Source organism: Brachyhypopomus gauderio, chromosome 15 (genome assembly GCF_052324685.1).
Source record: "Brachyhypopomus gauderio isolate BG-103 chromosome 15, BGAUD_0.2, whole genome shotgun sequence".
NCBI classification, from domain to species: Eukaryota; Metazoa; Chordata; class Actinopteri; order Gymnotiformes; family Hypopomidae; genus Brachyhypopomus; species Brachyhypopomus gauderio.
The window spans coordinates 13598997-13606609 of NC_135225.1; positions in this window are offsets into that span (position 1 = coordinate 13598997).

Below are 7613 nucleotides of genomic sequence, written 5' to 3' on the forward strand. Positions count from 1 at the left end.
TGACTCCGACTTCACAGAAACCTATTCATTTTTTTTTTCCTTTGAGGAAAGCCATCCATTATGGGTGACTGGACAAGCCGAGAACTTAAGATTGTTTCACCTGTTTCCCTGGGGCTACAGCATGAAATGTCTCTGATAAGCTAGCACGTTAAAAGATATACAGTAATATTAAGTTTATATCATCTCTATGGGCCATAGAACAATAGTGGCACTGTGTGGCATTCCAGGCTGTTTTCCCTTTGGCTTAGTTAATAGAAGGTTCCTCCCTGTGAGTTATTAGACTTGCTGAATTGCCTTTGTTGGAGATCTTACTAAATGAGAATGGTATTAGCTCACGAAGAGCACATGCACCCCGTTTATTATCCGGTGGGTAGTAGTCAAGTTCCACACGTCTTTCAAGAGGACTGAAGACACTAAGTCAACCAAACTTCCAGACCAAAAACACATCTACTACGATGAAGTAAAGCGTCCCAAAGACTTGGACAAGCTCCTTGAGTGAAGCCTGTGTTAGCGGTAAGCAACATAGCATGTGTTAGAGCTGACTGAGGGAGGCTCACTCCACTAAACCCAATGCTTTAAATTTCTTAGAAAAATAGAAAAATATAGCAAAAAAAATTCATAGTAAACTAAATATTTGCATGAGGTACTAAATGTGTTTGATTTTATTGTGCACAAGGAACCATTTTTTTGTTCAGTTGTTGACATACCAAGCATAAAAGCTATGCCATAGCAATATTTAAATTAAGTAATAATGAAACCAGATAAATGTTTGAATGGTCCGATTATTGAAATAGTCCAGTCTGTGTTGCCAGGACAGGCCCCTCTCCCTCGCCACCCCTGCACCTGATTAAACGCGTTTAGACGGCGAATGAATGAAACACATGGCCATTATGTTGATATCAATCTGATACAATACGCCTTTTTACATGAGATCAAAACGAACTGTTAAATGTTGTCTGTGCTAAAGTTGTTGATGTCGTTCAGCAACAAGATTTTATCAGCTTCCCGCTGGTGGGGGGCAGCACTCACTCTGTCTCTGTTGTGATAGAGTGAGTCACACACCTGAGGTTCCTGTTTTTCCTCAGGCCTCGTTACAGCCTGTCAGCAGCCACAGGAAGCCCCGTGTGTGCCCCCCCCCAAACACACGCACTCACACACGACCCTGTGTGCTCCCCCACTTCCCCTCCCCCAAGCCCAGAGTGATTTATCAGCCTGCTGAGCGGTCTGGACCATGCGTTCACAGTCAGCTCTCCTGATCCACGTCCGGTTTGTCACACTTGACACCTCAGAGCGTTTTGTGGCAATACATGTGGCATGACCTTTGATGTCCTTGTGACTGTGTTGTTTTATAGACTCCTTATCCTGCATGGGGGGATCCTTTCAGTAATAATGGCCTAGAGGAGTCATTAACATGTGCCTGATGTGTTATCTGAAGGAGGATCACGTTTATGCCCAGATTTTCAGAATAATGATCTGGGGATGTCAGGCTAGCCCCTCCCTGCAGGCGTGGGCACCCCCCCCTCCAGACTGCAGGGAAGTGGCAGCCTGTTACTTTAAGGTGTGTGTCTGTCAGCAGCGGAGGCTGGTGTTCTTTGATTTGAGCCCGGGGTTATTTTTAAAGCCACACGCTCCTGATTGCATCACTTCCCCTAGGACAGACAAACGTGGCCCTCTTCAGTGGAACCGGTAACGTTGCTGAATTTGTGAAATTCCTTTGCTTGTTTACATTTAAACGTGATCATAACAAGAAATTTTCTGGTGCAATTGCACTTCTGTCACTGCAGTAGAATAACAACACAATAAATGTATGATAGTCTGATAATCCTGCATTAATTGACTTTACTTTCCTAATGAGCAAGAAACTACAGAGAGCAGATGAAATGAGAAATGAAGAGGTGAGTAATGTAGTGATACTAAAGAACTCCAAAGTGATAAAGAGTTTAATTAGGAAATGAAGAAAATGACAGTGGTTTGGCTGGAAGTTGACAGGCAAGTTAAGAATGCCACCCACACACAGATGCACGCATACACATGCGCACGCACACACACACACACACACACACACACACACACACACACACACACACACACACACACACACACACACACACACATACAAACACACACACACACACAGATGCACGCATACAGACGTGTGCACATACGCACACACACACGCGCACACACACACATACGCACACACACGCATACGCACACACACGCACCCACACACACACACACACACACACACACACACACACACACACACACACACACACACATACACACGCCATCACTGCTGTGCATAAAATACTACTGTCTCTACCTTACTGCAGACCTACAACATTATAAGTTCTACTTACAAAAGGTGTTTTTAATCTATCCAGAGCACTAGAAGCTCGGTTAGACATCTCACACACACACACACACACACACACACACACACACACACACACACACACACACACACACACACATATATATATGCCGATATCTGCATTGCCTTCTTCTTTACAGGGCATTAAGAATGTTCTGTCTGTGCTGATAGACCACACTTCCTCTTAGGAATGACCAGGAAAAGTGCTGAGGAAGATCTTTTTAGTTGCTGAAACCATTAGAATAAATGCCATAGGACATCAGAACAGAACATCAGTGAACAAACCTGGCAGTGTGAAATCTAAGAGGAGGAGGTTTAGAGGAGATGACCTTCTGACTGTACTGTCTCCACTACACTGGAGTGAACCATATAAAAGCTCAGCTCATTAAACTAACAATAACAGAAGTAATCAATTATTGTTGTGTTATGTTGTAATTGTCTCATAATTATATAGTTATGAAAAGTTCATGTGTATGCACTGTAGTGTGTGTTTGTGTATGTGTGTGTGTGTGCGTGCGTGCACGCGCATGTGTGTGTGCAAAAATAGGTAATTTATGACAAAATTAGGCCCTTTTATATGGCTGCCATATTGTCAACATGACTTGTTACATCTCAGCTCCTCTACCACCACTCCCCTCTAGTTCTGTCATTCTTTCTTCTCCCTCTTTTTCTTTTTCATTTCTTCTAATTCCAGGGCTGGCCAGGTCTTGCCTGCATTCGAGCAGTGCTGGGTTTCAAAGGGTAATTGACACCTTACCTGTAATTTCATGGTTTCACTCCACCTGCCTTTGAAGTCTCAGACTTGAAATCTGAAGTTGTGTGTGTGTGTGTGTTTATGTGTGCGTGTGCGTGTGTGCGTGTGATTGTGTGAGTGTGTGCACGCATGCATGTGTGAGTGTATGTCTGCATGTCTGCGTGTCATGTGTTCCATTCTTTAGCAGTTGCTGAAGAAAGATTTTAAGCTTTGTGAGCTCATTCCTCTTTTTGATGTGTGTGTGTGTGTGTGTGTGTGTGTGTGTGTGTGTGTGTGTGTGGCGGGGGGGTCTTAAAAGCATGCTTCATTATTATAACATACTGAAATATATGATTACCATTATGTATTTATTTTATTAAGAACTTGTCGAATGTACAGCTTATAGCTATAGATAGGTGTAACTAATAAGGTATGTGGTGAGCATGTAATTGTTTCCTAATTCTGAGGTGTGTGCTTTGTTACACAGCCTGCATATAAAACATCATGTAAAACAGAATGAATGTGAATTCCACAGGCCTTTGCGATACATTAGATGCCGTGCGAGGTTTAGTGAGTCCTGTTTCTGTTCACAGTGATGGTGAACTCTCCTTCCTCTCCTGTCATTTTTTCCTTCTTTTCTCCTACACGCTGCAGCAAGTAATGAGATTACCAAAGTGTGAGGTGTGCATCATAATTCAGCTGTTTGGCATTAGAAACAGACTAAATATAGCTCGGCCCTGCAGGCAATCAAGAGAAGTTCACTTGCATGTTGCCGTGCTACCTGTTAAATGATTTCACTTTTGAAACGTGTTTTCTTGTGTGTGTTTTAATTTTACTTCATTTTTGCAGTGTTAAACTGAAATTGGGGTTTATTGGTGTAATTCTTCAGTGTGTAACTGAGTCCTTTTCTGCTGTAGTCAGACTACTGATGTACCTATGTTCCTGAGAGCTTTTACAGTGTGGAAGCCTCATTTTGGAGTGTGGAAGGCTGTAATCAGAAATAATGATGACAGGTAATTCATGCGTTTTTGATTTAATGAATCACTTTTAACAAATCAAGAATGTTGACTCATCCACCCTAATTACATCCCTTTTCAGTGTATCACCCCATAAAACTACATCACACACTGCACAAGACACTTTTCCTGCAGAAACTATGCTATGAATTATAAATACTTTAAAGAAAAAGATTGAGAGAGGAAACAGAAAAGGTTGGAGAGAAGTACGTGTGTGTGTGTGTGTGTGTGTGTGTGTGTGTGTGTGTGTGTGTGTGTGTGTGTGTGTGTGCATGTGTGTGTGCGTATGTGCGTGTGCGTGTGTGTGTGCGTGTGTGTGTGTGTGCGTGTGTGTATGTGTGCGTGTGTGTGTGTGTGTGTGTGTGTGTGTGTGTGCATGTGTGTGTGCGTATGTGCGTGTGTGAGTGTGTGTGTGTGTGTGTGTGTGTGAGTGTGTGTGTGTGTGTGTGTGTTTGGGCTCTGCTCCAGATTTCTGTCAGGATTACCAATTCTTCTCCAAAAGGGGCTTGACCCTTCCTCCTCCCGTCACACTCCCCAAAACTAGCAGAGCGATGCCAGTGACCTGGCTGTGCACCTGAGCATGCCACCCCCACCCTAACTCCACCCTCACTCCACCCCACCCCTCCCCCCACCTCCAGCTCCTCTTGTGATCTTACAACCTGAAGAGCTTGGAGAAGACACATTAAGGATATATAGAAGCCCTGTATGTTTGGTCCTTCGCAATTTAGACTTCAGACTACAATCTGTCCATTACTGAGTTAAAGCTTGAGTTAATTAACCTCACTGCCATGGGGGGGGGGGGGGGGGGGGGGGTGTTCAGGCTCCCTCTTGACATAACTCTGTGGCAGTGCTACTTTGGTAGTAGAGGTACTCCACTAAGGCTATGTCTGATACAATAACTGACAACACCAAACCAAAGTGTGTGTGCAGCTATCTGTGCGCCTGGGAATGTTTACCCATAACATGAAGTTGGGAGCTTGTTACATTAATACCATCAGCTTGTGTAAACTGTAAACTGTACACCACTGCACTCTCTTTCTCAACCCCCCTTTCAATATTTCTCACCCTCTCTCTCTCTCTCTCCCTCTATTTCCTTGACTCATTTGAGGAGTTTTAGGACTGTGAGGTCCCTCCTGCCTCCTCCTTTCTACACTGCAGTTCAGCTATTGCAATGCTTTACCTGCTGGAGAAACATGGACAGAAAGAGCCACAGATGAATTGTGCATTTACCGTAGAACAATAAGGGTATATTCCCTAAACCAGAGACCAAGAGGGGGTATACCCATGGACCAAGAGAGAAAATATCAATAGACCATGAAGGGTATATACCCATGGACCAAGAGAGAAAATACCAATAGTCCATGAAGAGTATATACCCGTGGACCAAGAGAGAAAATACCAATAGACCATGAAGGATATATACCCATGGACCAAGAAAGAATATACCAATAGACCATGAAGGGTATAAACCCATGGACCAAGAGAGAATATTCCAATAGACCATGAATGGTATATACCCATAGACCAAGAGAGAATATTCCAATAGACCATGAAAGGTATACCCAAAATGGAATATATGCCTTCACCATGAAAGGTATATACCCATACACTAAGAGGGAAAGAGTTGAATATAACTCTTATATAGTGAATATAAAGTAGAATTAAGGCAAATACATAACAATTGCTTATATAAGAAACATAAAGGAATAATACAATAAGATAATAAAACATAAAAGCATATTACAATAAAGGTAATAAAAAGTGCAGTGAATGTGCAGAGCTCAGTCACAGGCACGTGAGTGTGTCCAGTGCAGTCCAGACTGAGGTCTGTGTGGTCAGGGGATGAGGGAACGCCGTGCCCGTTCACACAGCATGTGGTGCGGTAGCTTGTTGAGCGCTGACCTCTGGCTAATACTAAGGGGTGTTTTGTTACACATGACCTTTCTAGAACCTTCCACGCTGCCACTGAAAAGGGGGTTCAGAAGAGCTGCAGCATTGGTTGTTTCCTTCGAGCGTTCCATACAAACACACTGAAATCTACACCAAGCACAGGGGTACACATGTTAATCAACTGACTGACTAGCCCTGCTGAAGAAGCCCAAATGCATGAGTCTGTTATGGACCTCTCCACCCCTCCTCTACCCCCCCCCCCCCCCCCCTCCTCTGTCCAGGCAGTCTGCTGTCGGCCCCTGGATGAACCTGGCTGAGAGGGGCGAGGTGTCGTCAGCAGGCTGGATTAGCAGTTCTGTGGCTGGGCTCGGACAGCAGCCTCGGGGCTGCGTAATGAGCTACCCTCCCTGGCCCACAGAGTGCAAAACGGCCAGATGTTCAACCCAGTGCAGGACGGGTGGTGTGGAGGGAGCTACACACTATCTACTGTAGCTGTCAGCTGCCACTAATCCATCAGTGCTCATGTTAAGGGAGATCTTGTGCAACATGACACAGCATTATAGGAATTATGCCTCATTTGTTTATTGGCCGGTTGAGGGTGTAGAGAAAGGACATGCAGAGGAAGAAAATATACAGAACATTTAGAATGGCATTAGTAGAGAGGACCAGAGATAAATAAATAGAGACTGACTAAGACTTTGGAGTACTTAAGATAGGCTGAACAAGCAGAGAGGCAGTGAGGCAGACACTTACTGGCAGAAGTCCAGGACCCCAACCGCAGACAGACCTCCCACTCTATACACCTGCTCTGAATAACTGCTTGCCTGACACACACACACACACACACATACACACACACACAAAATGTACAAACACAAACACAAACATGGACACACACATAGAGTAAGCATGTAGAACTGTAGAAAAGTGTGTGAGTGTGTGTGTGTGTGTATGTATATATATATATATATATATATATATATATATATATATATATATATATATATATATATATATATATATATATATATATATATATATATATATATATATATATATATATATACCAGGTTGCCCCAGTTTATATGTAAACATTTTAAACTAAACATAGATAAACTAAAATATTTACCACACTCAAAAACTGGTTTCTTTGCCTCCTGCATAAAACTGTTCATTCAGCTGTATTGAGAGCCTTCATGCTAAAACATCCATGGTTAGGGTTAGGGTTAGGTTTTTTTAGTTTCATAAATAGTTTTCATTTTCAGGGACTACTGATCATTTGAGGGTGCATGCAGTAGGCTTGGCTTTATACTGTGACGGGCAAGAAATGCAAAAAATAAGCAATCATGTAAGTCTCAGGAATAATGGAGGATTTAATTATTAAAGTGCACCAACCCAAAACCTGTGACATAATCCAAATGAAGGATACAATAACCCACAGTTAATTGGTACAAAGACATATATAGACAGACAAATGACCCTCAGGTGTCAGGTTCCCTAATAGGCCATGCCCACCTCAGGGGCAAGGACAAGATGAACTTGAAAAACTGGCGCTGCTGATGAAGGTGATCGACAGGGGGCCACGGTGCCATGAGGC